Source organism: Corvus brachyrhynchos, unplaced genomic scaffold (genome assembly GCF_000691975.1).
Source record: "Corvus brachyrhynchos isolate BGI_N302 unplaced genomic scaffold, ASM69197v1 scaffold19, whole genome shotgun sequence".
In the NCBI taxonomy this organism is placed as follows: Eukaryota; Metazoa; Chordata; class Aves; order Passeriformes; family Corvidae; genus Corvus; species Corvus brachyrhynchos.
In genome coordinates, this window is record NW_008246061.1 from 1,101,195 (window position 1) to 1,114,865 (window position 13,671).

The 13,671-nt window shown below is 44.5% G+C and overlaps 1 long non-coding RNA gene across 1 annotated transcript in view; it reads right to left on the reverse strand.

Moving 5' to 3' along the window:
* The window catches only part of LOC108449682, a 182,094-nt gene that overhangs the window by 167,031 nt on the left and 1,392 nt on the right, over positions 1–13,671 (reverse strand). The window contains exon 2 of the long non-coding RNA XR_001865938.1: positions 7,148–7,484. This is a non-coding gene — a long non-coding RNA (uncharacterized LOC108449682). The remainder of the gene's footprint in view (positions 1–7,147; positions 7,485–13,671) is intronic.

Below are 13,671 nucleotides of genomic sequence, written 5' to 3' on the forward strand. Positions count from 1 at the left end.
AAAGCCAGCACGTGAGGAGACCTGCTTGGCCCTGCCTCTCTAAGAAAGGAGAAACTCCTCAGCTGCCTATTGTGGGCTGACTGAGGGGGCAGGGAGGTTCTCAAGCAGCCTGATGAGAATTTACAGGTCGCCAGCTCCCTTTCCCGCTGTCAAGCAGGGGGCAAACCCTTAATGGGGCGGAACGGGGAGCGCGGGGCTGGCTCCCGGCTCAGCCCCTAATGAGGGCCGGCGGCTCGGCCCGCAGCTTGTTAGGAACGGGCAGGCGCGGCACCGAACGGGAGCCGGGGACAGGGGCACACAGTGGCTCCTGAGGGACCGGCAGCCGCAGCACTGGGGCTCAGGGGAGGGGGCACAACCACCTCCTCCTCCTCTGCCTACTCCTGGCCTCTTAAAATCCCATTACCTTCCTTTTATTTCACAGTAGAGACTGGCGGGAGGGAAAGGAGGGGGAGACGTTCAGGAGGAGCTGCCTCTGTCTAGTGCCTTCTGTCAGCAGAGGTCGGGCCCATAGGATCAATTTTTTTCTGTGGATGTGATTTTCTTGTCTCCCTCTCTCTCTTCTTTTTTTAAGCAAGAATACGGGCGCCAGGCTTACAAGAGGTCCTCAAGAACTGTCAATCAGGGGCATGAAATATTCAGAGAGCTTAATCTTCTTAGGAGATCTGTAGAGACCCCCTCATGGGGTCTGAATGCTCTTCATGAACCTGCAAAGAATGGGTGAGGGGAGGGAGGAAAACAAACACAGCTGAAAAGAGTGAAAAGAGAGACATCCTTAGACAGACACCCTCATATCTCGGTGAGGGGCGTATTGTAAGAATTTAAACAGAATAGAAAAGACCTTTTAAGACCCAATTAGCGAAACAGTCTCCTTTCTGAGTGGGAACCTGGAAAACCACCTTTGGGTACTCTTCATCATGGCTATTTCTTCCTTTCTTTGCTCAACAGGTAGCCCAGTTCATTGGCATTCCCAGCTCGGCCATGACCTAGTTTTTGACCTTATATAACTTCCTGCTTCTCCACCGACTTTGACTTTCGTGTGGTCTGGCCAATATACAAGAACTCCATCGATCTGCATAGTTAAAGGTCAGGAACAGGTCCACTGGCCTGGTGGGTAGCCTGCAAGCTGCATCAATTTCCTCTGAGATCCTGGGAATTAGATGTGGATTTTTTAAGGTATTACAACTGAAAGTAAGACAGTCTTGAGATACTTAATTACTTTGGGCTCACAGCAAGTACCTCCATTAAAGGAACACTGTCTTAAAAAACATTCTGAGAGATGTGACTCATCTATGTGAGTAGCAAGAGCCCTTACAGAGAGATCTAAGAGAGATGCACATCATTACATCTTAAAGTGAAACTTGGCTATCTATTTTTCGAAGACAAGCCAGGGACAGGCTGTTCCCTGTTCAAAAGTTATAGTGAGTTGTCTGAAAAGAGACTCCTCTGTGTTTCTCTAACTCTTTATATCTCTACTTAAACATCTTAAGGAAATTCTGTGTGAAGAATGAATGCTGTAAATAAAATAACTTGTATCAAGTTATGACCCTCACAAAGTCAACTGTGTTTCTGAAACTTAATGTCCCATGTCTGCCGTTTGGAGGACCATGTCCAGCATCTGTGACAAGCCCCTGCAGTCCTCAAACAGAGAACCATATTCAGCATCTCAGGCCAGCCCTGAAGAAAAGAATTATTAAATTGAGTAGACAGAGAAACCCCCTGTATTTATCCCTTCCATTAGCATCTGAAATGCAGAAAATAATTCCACTGCTGTTGCAAATTCTATGACAGGGAAGAATTTCAAATCACACTGGGAGGATGATCCAGCAGTTAAAGAAACTAGTTCTGAATTGAAGCCTTATGGGTTTGCACATATATGTCTTGTTAACCATGGGGCCTTACCTAAGTCAAGAAAAACAAATCATTTTCATGCTCTAGCTGGTTCAGTAAATCTTAGTTTGGGAAACAGCTCTGCAGCAGTGTGTGACACCTGAGCATCTGGCCTTTACCTGTGCTCCCTGCCCCACTGACCTGTGTGATCAGCTCCAAAAAGGAGCAAGGGAAGGCAGTTTTCCCATCAGGAGATGTATCCATTTACTGCTATATGCTGGGATGAGTAAGAGAAGGATTGTTACTTTCCCCCCACCCAGCCCTCAGCGGAAAAACTATCCTTGTAGCAGTTTGTGCTCCTGCATCTCACACAAGCTGTGGTGAAGGACTGCGCTCAGAGAGTTTTACACCTGGAGGGCACAGCGGGGTTGGAAGTGTTTGCTCATTCCTTGAGGGACAGCAGCTACAGCTCTGCAGGGAGAACGAAGTGGACAAAGAGGAGGAAATCCAGTAACCAGCCATTGAAACCTATAAAGGGAGAGCTTATGCTGTAGCATTTAGGAAGAGAAGGTGCCAGTGCAGGTCGAGAGAGGGGGCAGTACAAGAGCAAAGACAAGGCATATTTTTTTCAGGCAGTAGCAACAAATTAAAAAAAAAAAAAAAAAAAAAAAGAAAAAGGGAGAAAGCTGCCTTGTCTCTCCTCCTTCTCCTGCACCTGGGGTCATGCTGTGACCTTTCAGAAGACGGGATGTAAAAGTGACCTTTGTCAGAGTGTGACAGAGCTTTCCATGAGCAGACATGGGAGGCCCACAGGCAGTGCTCCTTCCCCGGGCAGAGGTCCTGACCTGCAGCAGCGTGCTCAGGGAGCTGTCAGGGCAGGCTCCCTGTCCCCAGCTCCCCTGCTTTAGGAAGCACAGACTGGAATACAGCCTAGCACACAAAGAGCCTGCTCTTCAAACTTTCTCATCCTGCCTGTAACAACAGAGGTATTGCTTGGGAGCTCTGAGACAGTGCTTCTCTCTTTCTCCCTCTGTCCTCTCTCCGAGTCCTAAAATAATCTTATGAAAAGGCCACAACCCTTAGATGCTTGAGCTGCCTTCAAGACGTCACAGGCACACTGAAGTCCTTTCAAAGGCAAGAGAGAGGGGAATGGGGCCAGAGATTCTTTGCTGCTTTACTGCCACCACTTCATAAAACCAAACCACCCAGCACACATAACTGGATGTCTTGAAGAGGCTCAGGAATGGCTTGGTGGACACCCTTCTCTGTCTCCTCTCTGAGCTCCAGGGCTGTGTGCATATTCCTAAATACTCTATGTCCATACATTTTCCTGCAATCGACTGCACAGAGAGAACAAATGAAGCTACAGAAAATATAATTCAGCCCTGGGACAGACCCCAGCAAGTTGTAAACAGGTCAGTCCCACGCAGCAGAGCAGGGAAACCCTGGAGAAAACCCAGCAGGAGCTATGTGACACCGGCTCACCCCACACACGTGTTCTGCTGCCACTCGCAGGGACAGGCACTTCCCCGCTCTGCCCCTAAGCCCCTGCTTTGGCTAATTTACAGCAGATCCTCTGGATAAACACGTCTCTGTTGGACACGTAGTTCAGGTGCTGGCTGCTCCAGCTGGGAATCCCTCATGTCCTTGCTATGTCCTGGAGGCATGAGAGGGCATAGGAAGCAGGGCAATCTTCAACCTCCATCTCCTGCTGCCCTGCGACCCCTGGGCTGCCACTGCTGACCCTGCTGGGGCTGTCAGGGGTTGACTAATTTGGACACGTTCAGGCAATTGCTGTCATCAGCTTCCTGCTTTGTGGATCAGGGAGGTTTTTGCTGTAGGCGGGAGTCAATTACTTGGCAATCTCAGGATGGTCGGAAGAGACTATTAGTGTTTGACATTTTAAAGGGAAATGGAAAACAGCCCACCTCTCCCTTTCTGCCAGCTAAACCAACCACTTCATATTAAACTTTACATGGCTCCTTCCTCATACAAATTGGCTCAACAACTGCTGCTCGTCTCCAATGTCAATGGCCCACCTCCCAAAAGGATGTTTGACCATGACTCCAAACCTGCTTTAACAGGAAGTGGAATCTGGGCTGCAATGGAGCCTCTGGAAGCCTATGAGCAGCAAAAATCCCTCATGGAAGACATAAACCAGCAGGCTGAGCAGGGAACACAAGTATGGAAGTATCCACCAATTAGCTGAAACAAAAAAATGGAGCTACATGCTGTACATTCAACATCCTGACCTGACAACACATGGATGAAACTTGTTTGAAGCTTAAAAATCTATCACAGAGAAAGACCAGGCCTAAGTGGGAGGATGGCAACTTGAAGAGCTGTTCAGCAAGCCCATGCCACTCGTGAGCACAAACTCTATTTCAGACACTCTTCCAAAACTTCATTCTATGCCTCCATATGGGATGAGAGGGTTATCCACTTTTCCCCAGAATTTTCCCCAGGGATTTATGCAAAAAAGAATACTTATCTTGGATGTGTAGAGTAGAGAGCAAGACAGGGCCACTGGTAATGTAAGCAGCAGAGTCATAAACCAGCAGCCCTGGTTCCACCTGTGTTTAAAAACCAGTCCTTGAGAAAGAGGGGAACATAGTAGGGCTTTTGTTTCAGAACTAACAGCATTAGAAGTGATGTCTCCTGACTTACAGAACAAAGTTTCCAGCTTGAATATCTCTCTCCTGTCTGCCTTAACTGCAGAATATGTGGTATTACTGTTTAGCAGGCAAGTGTAGAAATCCCATCTGGAATTAAACCCTCACTGTACCTCCCACTGCACAAATATACTGAAGCATTTTGATTTTTCCCTGCTTTAGTATGATAACCTAAGGTTTGAACAGCAGAATTTTTTATTTCCAAAGGCTTAGATACATTGACACCAGGGAATTCTTTTAGAAAATCATTGGGTATTAACAACCTTCTCCCATTGTAACTCAACGACTGAGTTGAAAGCGAAGGCCACACTTCCCTGTAAGGACTGACACAGGAAAGCCACTTCCAAGGCTCAGACACACCAGTTTAGCAAGCAAGTGCCTGCCTCTACTCCTGCTTCCTAACAAGGAGAGAGGAACACAACTTTATGGTTTCCCCACTGCTACAAATGCAAACAGTGACCCTAAATAAAGGATTTTCTGCTCTAGAAGAATAACCCATGATGGAACCTAACGAGGGGCTGTTGGTGAGGGCTGCTCCCTCCTCCCCCTGCCTTTATTACCACCAGTATCCAGTTGGCCCAGGTTCCCCTGGGACTGGCCAGGGTTCGTCTGTGTGCAGACAGCTCTGATGTGGCAGCAGGGCAGACTCTAAGCGCTGGTGTGATTTAATAAACAGACACTTAAGGCAGTTTACGCTGGAGTCAGCCCACTTCGATGGCCTTCTCTGCTAATTTAACACTGGCTGCAGCCCCCGAGCTGGCGTCTCCCTGCTCATTAGGGAGCAGGGGTGTGTGTGCCTGTGTGTGGGGGAGGAATTCTCGTTTCACATTGGTGCTCCAGAGATTTTATTATACCGGGCAGCTCATTTCAGTCACTACATTGCAGAGGATTTTTAAAGAGAAAGGGGGAGGCAGGGCATGCTAGTTAGGATCCTTCCCTGTTGTTATTTTCATTAATTTTCCTCCTTTTTTGTTTTGGTTGGGGGGGATGTGACAAAAAGGGACAATAATTGCCATTTGCCGCAGACTTTGAGGAGTCCTCCTCAGCCATTACAGATTAAATTGCATTCTGTACAAGTGTCCATCAGGCCCCAGCTCCAGACTCCAGGCTGGTTAGAGGGCAGCTGATTCAGCTGCAAGAACATTTTGCTCCACTTCTGATCTGTCCTAATTATAAAAGGGATGCTCTTGCCTTTAACCCCTGGAGTTCTCTCCTCCCTATTAGGATGGAACAGCCCTCAGCCAGCTCTTCCACTGCTTTAAATGAGTCACCTGGACTGCCAGCAGCAGAGAATTATCTACACAGATCTCTGCTGCCTGACTGTCTCTCTCCCCATTTTTATCTCTCAGACCCACACAAACAAAGCCTTTGAGATTCCAAATGGAGAATGGTAAAATCAGGACAGGTTTACTTACAGAAACCATTCAGTCAGGTCTTAGATTTTGTAGAATCAAATCTAAAACTAAAGAAAATACTCACCCTTTCAGTCCAAAGCATGAATAGGTTGAATACACACGGCTGAGGTAGTTTTAAGGTAGTGACCATCAGTACTCCTAGGAGTATAGTGAGAGGCAGAGTCTGTAGTATTTTTGGAGAAGGCACACATGGAGTCTATTACAGTTCTGGCAGCACAGGCAGAAGTATCAAGGCCAGCTTGTTAACAGCTGCCTCAGGAAGAGCTACACAGCTGTACTGACAGCACTGCAGTGTAGATACGGAATGCACACCTGGACTGCACCCAAAAAGCAGCGGGTTGTCCTTTTCCCTTCAAATAAAGAATTGTTCCACTTTAAACCTCTTACAGTGGATCTTTCCACGCCTTTGGTCACAACGAGGTGCAACAGCACTAAAAACAAAGCAGAAAAACAATGTGGGCCTGATACTGCTCCCTTCAAGCCTGATTTTGATGCAGCTCTGACACTGACTTCAGCTGGGATACATCAGGTAAGAATCTACCTTTGTTTGACTTTGGCTTCTGCAGCACAGACTCCCCTCATCCCCTCCTGATAGCAATCTCTTGCCTTTTCCGTCTCACAGCTAATTCCCATCCCTTCCACAGCCCCTTTCCTAAGAGAGGAGCAGGGTTGGGATTCGTGCTTCTCTGAAAACTGGCTGTGAGCCCAAGCTGCCCAAGAATGCCATGAGCACTTGTGGCCCCACAGCACCACAATCAGGACAAGTCTGTCCCTTAGCACCCACGCTATTTTTGTTTTGTTTTGTTTTCAATGAGTTTACATTCTGCTGAATATTTCTTAGAACCAACAGCCCTTTAACCATTGGCTGCATGTTTAGAACACATTAGTGGAAAACATAAAAGAAGGAAAAAAACTTAATAAAATATCCATGAAGAAGAGCAGCACAGTATGTGTCTTCTCCAGCTAGGACTGGACAGCTCCCTCAAACCAGGCTCTCATCCTCAATGCCTGATGGCACAGGGAGCCTTTTAATACCCTTCTGATACAAATCAGCTGTTACCAAACCCATGAACTAAGTCTATGGAAACAGTCAGGGACACTGTGCAGAAGGCTTGCAGCAAACAATCTGGAGAAATCTTCCTTATAAAAGAATTTCTCCTTATTTATCTTCAGCGTTAGAGAGCGACTGATGTCCTGAAGCAACAAGTCTGACATTCCTGCCAGAGATCTTACCTGGTAAAGCAATTCCTCTGCTGTCCTTGTCCCCATGGTATTTGAATTATGCCCACCTTTTGGATTTCAGTGATCCTTGTGGGTGCCTTCCAGCTCAGGACATTCTTCAATGCTATGATTCTACCTTTTAAACCCCTTTTCAGGGAGAAGTTCCTAATACACATTCTCTGCATCATTCACTCTGTGAAGACCATATTTATTCCTTCTGGACTAACCCATCTTCTTACACAGCAACACGGAGGCGCTGGTCAGAACTGGACACATATTTTAGTTTGAAATCCCCTGCCCAGTCCTTTAATGCAGGGTGAGCCATCTCCATCTTCTTAAAACCACATCTCTGAAAAAACAGAAATTTGCTACGTCAGTGGAAAGAGGAAAGATAGCTAAAGCAATGTAAAATTCATTCAAAATAGGTGTCACACTGCAGTAAATAATAATGTCAAATGATCACATATGCAAGTAAAATATTTATAGCAGTATAAACTTGGTAAGTGAATGAAGCTGTAGGGATCAAACACAGGATGAAGGATCAAACAAGAAACTGCATTTCACTGAGTCAGCCGAGCTTCTGCAACTGTTCATGTGTGCTTTTAGCTCACTCTAATTTTGAAAAATGACAAGTTAAAATCAGTAATTACTTAATGAGCAAGTGCTTAATTGCTTATTTATCTTCGTTATTATTTTACATATTGCTGCTAGTGCCAGAGGCTGGAAAAAGAAGAGACAGAGGAAAGTACATCACAGTAGGTGAGACATGGTTGTTTAAGGAGTCTAAGAGGTCAAAGAAATCCGAAACAAAACTAGGAGCAAGAATGTAACTGACCATGAAAATCATAATCTAAAATCTAATTAGAACAGGTGAGGCTGGCACCAGGAAAGGAATAACACCAGCAAAAGTGAATTACACTGCAGAGCTACCCAACAACCTCTGCCACTGACCATATCACTTGTACTACAAGCTGTGCTAACCCCAGAGAAAAAGAGAGTCCCCCACAGGGAGAGAGCAGAAGTGTGAAATGCTCCAACTCAGTAAGTATTAAAAAAACATCTCCTCAAAACTCAAATGTAATTTATTCTCTTCAGCACTGCCATAATTTCCACTCATGAACTCAAAGCTTGGCACAAGGGAAACAACTTCTCTTCAGTGTGCACTGCAAGCATGTGGATAAATCTCTGTCCTGGGTGGAAAGAGACTCGGGTTTAAGGGAAGGAAAGCAAGGCCAAGCTTTCAGCCATTTTGTGCAGCCGTTTCCAATGCCCTCGGACGAGCTGATCGTGTCAGTGTCTCAAGGTCCCCAGAGACCGTAATCTTATGTGTTCAGAGAGGCTTTAGTTCATGCAAGGTCAGAGTAATTGTGCATGATTAATGGTTTATCTCTTCCTGAAAGCCTTACACAAAGGCTCCAAACCAAGTTAGCCGTAATTCCATACTCCTTACAGCCTGCTTAAAGGGGCAGCATCCTATTTCCTGTTGGTGGGGCCAAGCAGGTTGACTTTATCTATCAGAATTGGAAGTGAGCCATGTGGCCTTTGAAAGAAGTCCCTCTCCCCCATTCAGCTCCCAAAGGAACATGAATACACTGGAAAAAAAAAAAAAAAAGGAACAAAGGAAAAAAAAGAAGAAAGAAAGGCAAAAAAAAGAAAGAAAAGAAGTCTAAATTCAGTCTAAACCACCCTAAAGTCTGAAAAGACTTCTCTGTAGCAGTCCCCAAACCTTTTGCTGTGAGATTCTTTGGCTGTCTACAGAAGTGCTCCTTATCACATTGCCAGAGCAGGGCACGTTAGAATCACCTTAGAATCTCATTTTTATTCCACAGCTTATTTTGTTACAAAAAGGATAATTTTTAATCACTTACGGCTTTGTGACCATGGGCAGCCAAATAAGCTGATTAAATTATTATTTGCAGATAGAGCTCACAGATAACTCCTATGGGATAGCTGCAAATTTAGCCCTTTTTGTTTCCCAAAGCATTAAAGCACCCGATTGCCCTGAATGCACTGTGCCTTTTGCTGGAGCTTTGAGCTGCCTGTTTTCAGACTGTGGAGCAATTGGGAGCTGCTCCTTCAGCTCCTTGGAGACACACAGGGTGCAATTGGGCACCTAAGTTATATGCTGTTGTCTCTGCCCTCTGAGTGGATGTGCAAAGCCCTTTACCCAAGAGAATAGTGAAGAGTTTTGTTCACATACCAAATCCTCCTTGCCCTCTAAGATGTTCAGATCAAACGCCACATTCTCTGTGGTTTTACGCAAATCAAAATCCACGCGCATCAAGTTTGTTCCCTAACAGCAAACGACAGGGATCACAAACATGGATGAATACAAACAGCAGTTGGCAGCTCAAATATACTTTTGTCTTTTGTAAATGCAGTTCCCACCAGCAAAAGTTTTGATTTATCTGGGAATTTGAAATGTTATGTTATGTCAGAGGGAGGAAAAGGCGTCCAGTGTGGTTAGAAACTTCCACACAGCAATAACCCAGAAGTCATGGAAAATGAGCCAGGGTTATGGAAAGGCAACACTGCCAGTCAAAGGCTGCTCACCCCACCCTGCCAGTGTGTCAGGAACACATTTGTTTCTTAAGGTGAGGGAGCTGAACTGTGTCATCAGCTGCCTTGAACACCTTCCTACCTTGCAGGAATGGACTGGCTGAACACTGCCACCATAAGATAACTTGGATGAAAGAGAATCACGACCTCAAATGTTTTGCTGTCAGGGGAAAGGTAAGATTGGACACTGGACTGCAAAACAGGAGATGACAGCAAGCTGGGGAGATTGGTTTCTTGGAAAGACTTCCCATAGGAAGCAATGTAGAGTAAAGCTGGAATTTTCTGGACAGACTACACCAAGAGTACAGTGGCAAACTGATAGGAGGGAAATGGAATGCCTGTGATCTTAATTAACTCCAAAAACTTGAACACTAACATGGAAATAGCAACACACAAGGAAGGGTTAATATCAAGGAAGACCATATGAGGAAGAGAAAAAAAAAATCAGGGACAGAACTGCAAAACAAACTACATACACCCCACACAAAAAGCGGAGAGGAAAAAAATAAGAAAGTCATCAATGCCTTCTTTACTTCCACATTCACTAAAAGATTAATGGTGACTCAAGGTAATTTTTCCTATCAAGAGAAAGACACAGTCCAGAACAAAGACAAAGCAGGTTAAATAACACTTCTGTCAATCCAGCCCAACTGGGGGGCTGTGTGCTAAATCCTCTTTCTCCGGAGAGAAAAGGAAACATCATAAATTATCCAAGCTGTGGAGCAGATTCTATGCATAGGGCTTGGATCACCCCATGCCCATAGAGCCAGGAACTGGGAATGGCAGCAGGCCTCCTTCTGTAACAACGGGGTCTGGGGACAGAACGACAAAAATTCTAGACCTCATGGAAGCCACATTCAGGTCACCCTGAGATACTTAAATTGAACACAACCAAGTATGTAGGGCTGATGAAGTCTGCCCTAAAGCAGCTCAGAAGTAGCTGTAACAGTTAATCTGTGAATAAATAACATTGATCTTCATGTAATTCTGGAAGGTTCTGGACAAACAGAAGGCAAACAAAGGTCCCATCTTTAAAAGCACAACTCAGTAAACTGCAAATTACTTAAATGCACCTTGTAGAAAGATGAAAAAAAATCTGAAAAATCATTTTACAAGTAAGCAGAAGGTAGCATAATTACGAAAAAAGCCTGTCAATACAGAATGCTCAAGAACAAATTTATTATGTTCCATCTAATGGGGTAACAGTCCCCGTGATGGGGGGAAGCATTAGGGTGATTTACTTTGATAAGTAAAGTAACAAAACAGTGGTTTTAATCCTTGCCCACATAATGTTGCCAGAGCATAGAAAGGAAATCAAACGTAGATTAAAATCACCACAATTTGGTGTACAAATATCTAGAAAATCCTCTTAACAGCTCTTTGCTGTCAAACTCTTTGCTCCACAGGGGGCACAGCAGCTGCAGCTTCAAGAGCTACTGGCATAAACAGCCCTTAGAGATACACAGCTGCCATTTTAGCAGGTATCATTAGAAGTCAACAATCTCAAGGAAGTGGGAAGAACATCTGTATTTAGATGGAACAAAATGGAGAGGTACAAAATCAATCTATAACAAACAAATTTAAACATTTACAAACAAGTGGCAGCAATATTCAGAGAAGAGACTTCAACAATGCTAACTGAATTCTGGTCAACAAGTTGATGTCACCAAAACAAGGAAAAGAAGGGGGAAAACATGCCAGAATGTACTGACAGGTGAAGAATGGAATGACATTTTCCTTATAGTGCTAGACTTGCCTCAAGTTAATATATCCAGCTTTGGCCACCTCACTGTAACACAGCTGTAGATGGACAAGAGAGCATCATGAATTATAAAAACATTCAAAAGCATTGCTGAAGGATAAAGATTGATGGAACTGTGTTTGTTTTCCATTCCAAAGAGAGATCAAGACAGGGTTCTTCTTTTACAATAGATAAGTAGTGATTATTAAGTAGACTGATGTTCATTTTTTTCTCTGGCCACTTGGTGGTAGAACAGAATGTAGCCAGCTTTGCTGATAGCAAGAATATTTGGGTTTGATATTAATTTAACTTTCACTAATTTCCTAATAAAACAGACAGATAAGAAAAAAAAAAGCATCCAGCTACACATGCAGGAAGCAGAATTCCCTTCCAAGAAGGACTTGAGAGAGCTTTGTCACAGGATAGCCTGAGTATGCACTCATAGACATCAGCAAGACAACAGCTGAAGTGCTGGCCATAAATTCATCATGGGGATCTCTACTCACCTGGAATTGTCTGTCCAGCTCTGAAAAAGCCCAGCTTGGTACCCCAGGCTTGTGGTTAAATAAGCAGCTTGTGGTAAAAGATGAGCAAGGTGTGGGTGATTGGTATGAGTGCCTAATAAGCAGCATCCTGATTGTGACTCCCAGTTGCTGCAGGTGTGCTCTAACCACACTGACCCAGACTCCAGGTAAGCTTCCCACCTGGACTGGCCTGAGCCACAACACTGATCAGCCCAGGTTGTTCAGCAGCAGGAAGTCAAGACTTTGGTGTGATGAGCAAGATGTGCACTGAGGAGATTCACCAGGAACAGCACTCAGGAATCCTGGACTGGCTTTCAAGTCCCCATCAAAGCACTCGGGAGGTTTGCATGTGACAGCGCAGGAGCTGACAGCAGCACGCAGGGTCACAGTGCAGCCTCTGCTCCAAACACAGCATCAGAGCTCAGTGTCACCAGCAGGCACAGTCTGCCATGTGGTCAGACCCACAACAAATGGGGACCTGCCATGTCACATTTCCCTGGCTCAATGGCTGTAAAGGCAGCATGTGATGCAGAACAGATTCAGAGAATAAAAGCACTGCTTGCATCTTCAGCATGCATTTTCTGAAGCACACCTGAAGATGTATCAGCTGGCCACCTTTTATTATTTGCAATACTGCGAGGAAATAAGCAGAGAAGTCTATCCACACGCTGCTATGAACTTGGAACAGCAGGAAACAACCCTGGCTTGGGATGCAATGTCCTTTCCAATATGGTAGCAATATATCTTTCCAAGTTTTTTTTTTTTAACTGTTACGGTTACCAACCATTTGAACAACCTAATTCACAGTTGCCAAGGAGCCAGGGCCTCGATTTCTTTTTCTTCTTGTCTCTTTGGGGTAAAGTAGATTTTTATGCCAGATTAAACAAAGTGCTGCTCTTCTTTGATCTACAGTTCAGGCCACAGTCCTGACTGGAGAAGGGAAAAATAATTCACCAGGGTGCTCCTAACTTAACTACAGCCAAAACCACTTGGGTTTCCAAGGTTTCCCCTACTTCCTTTTCAGTAGGGACATCAAGAAACAAGTAACAAGTTAAAATACATTGAAATACATTTCTGGTTTGCTCTTCATTTCTTTCCCGCTTGCTCTCTTTCTCTACAAGTAGAACCTGAACAAATACTGACCTTAGAAAAGCCTCTGTGTGAACCATCAGAAGGTGTAGAAAATACTTCTAAGTTATTAAATAACCACAGCATCCTAACCCTCAGTGCCCCTTTTCCACTTTGTTCCTTTGTGCCACTGTTCAGCGTAAGACAGACTGCAGAATTTTTTAACAAATATTTCTGACACCACATCTAAGAACATCTCTAAAGAGAAGGAAACTCTAGAAAGCTTAATCCAGTCTAGTGCAGATGTCAAATGACAGACAGATCCCCACATTCCTCAGTGCTTATATTTAGCTTCAAACCCCCACTAATTAGCATTCAGCAACCTCTGTATAACTTTAAAACTGCAGTAATAGTAACAGTTACAGCTGAAATGAAAACTTCCTCAGTTGAGACCTTAACTAAGGCAGAACAGAGAAGTTCTAAGATAACAAGGATAAAATAATCTGAAGTCTAGCATGACAATGACATGTGCTTACTCGTGACAAAATTAACAGTAAGGTCTGCGTAACTCAGAATATAAACAACACCAGGTGCTTAAGTAGCACTTAGCCTGGTGTTAATTATATCTCATGAGCTCTGTCTTT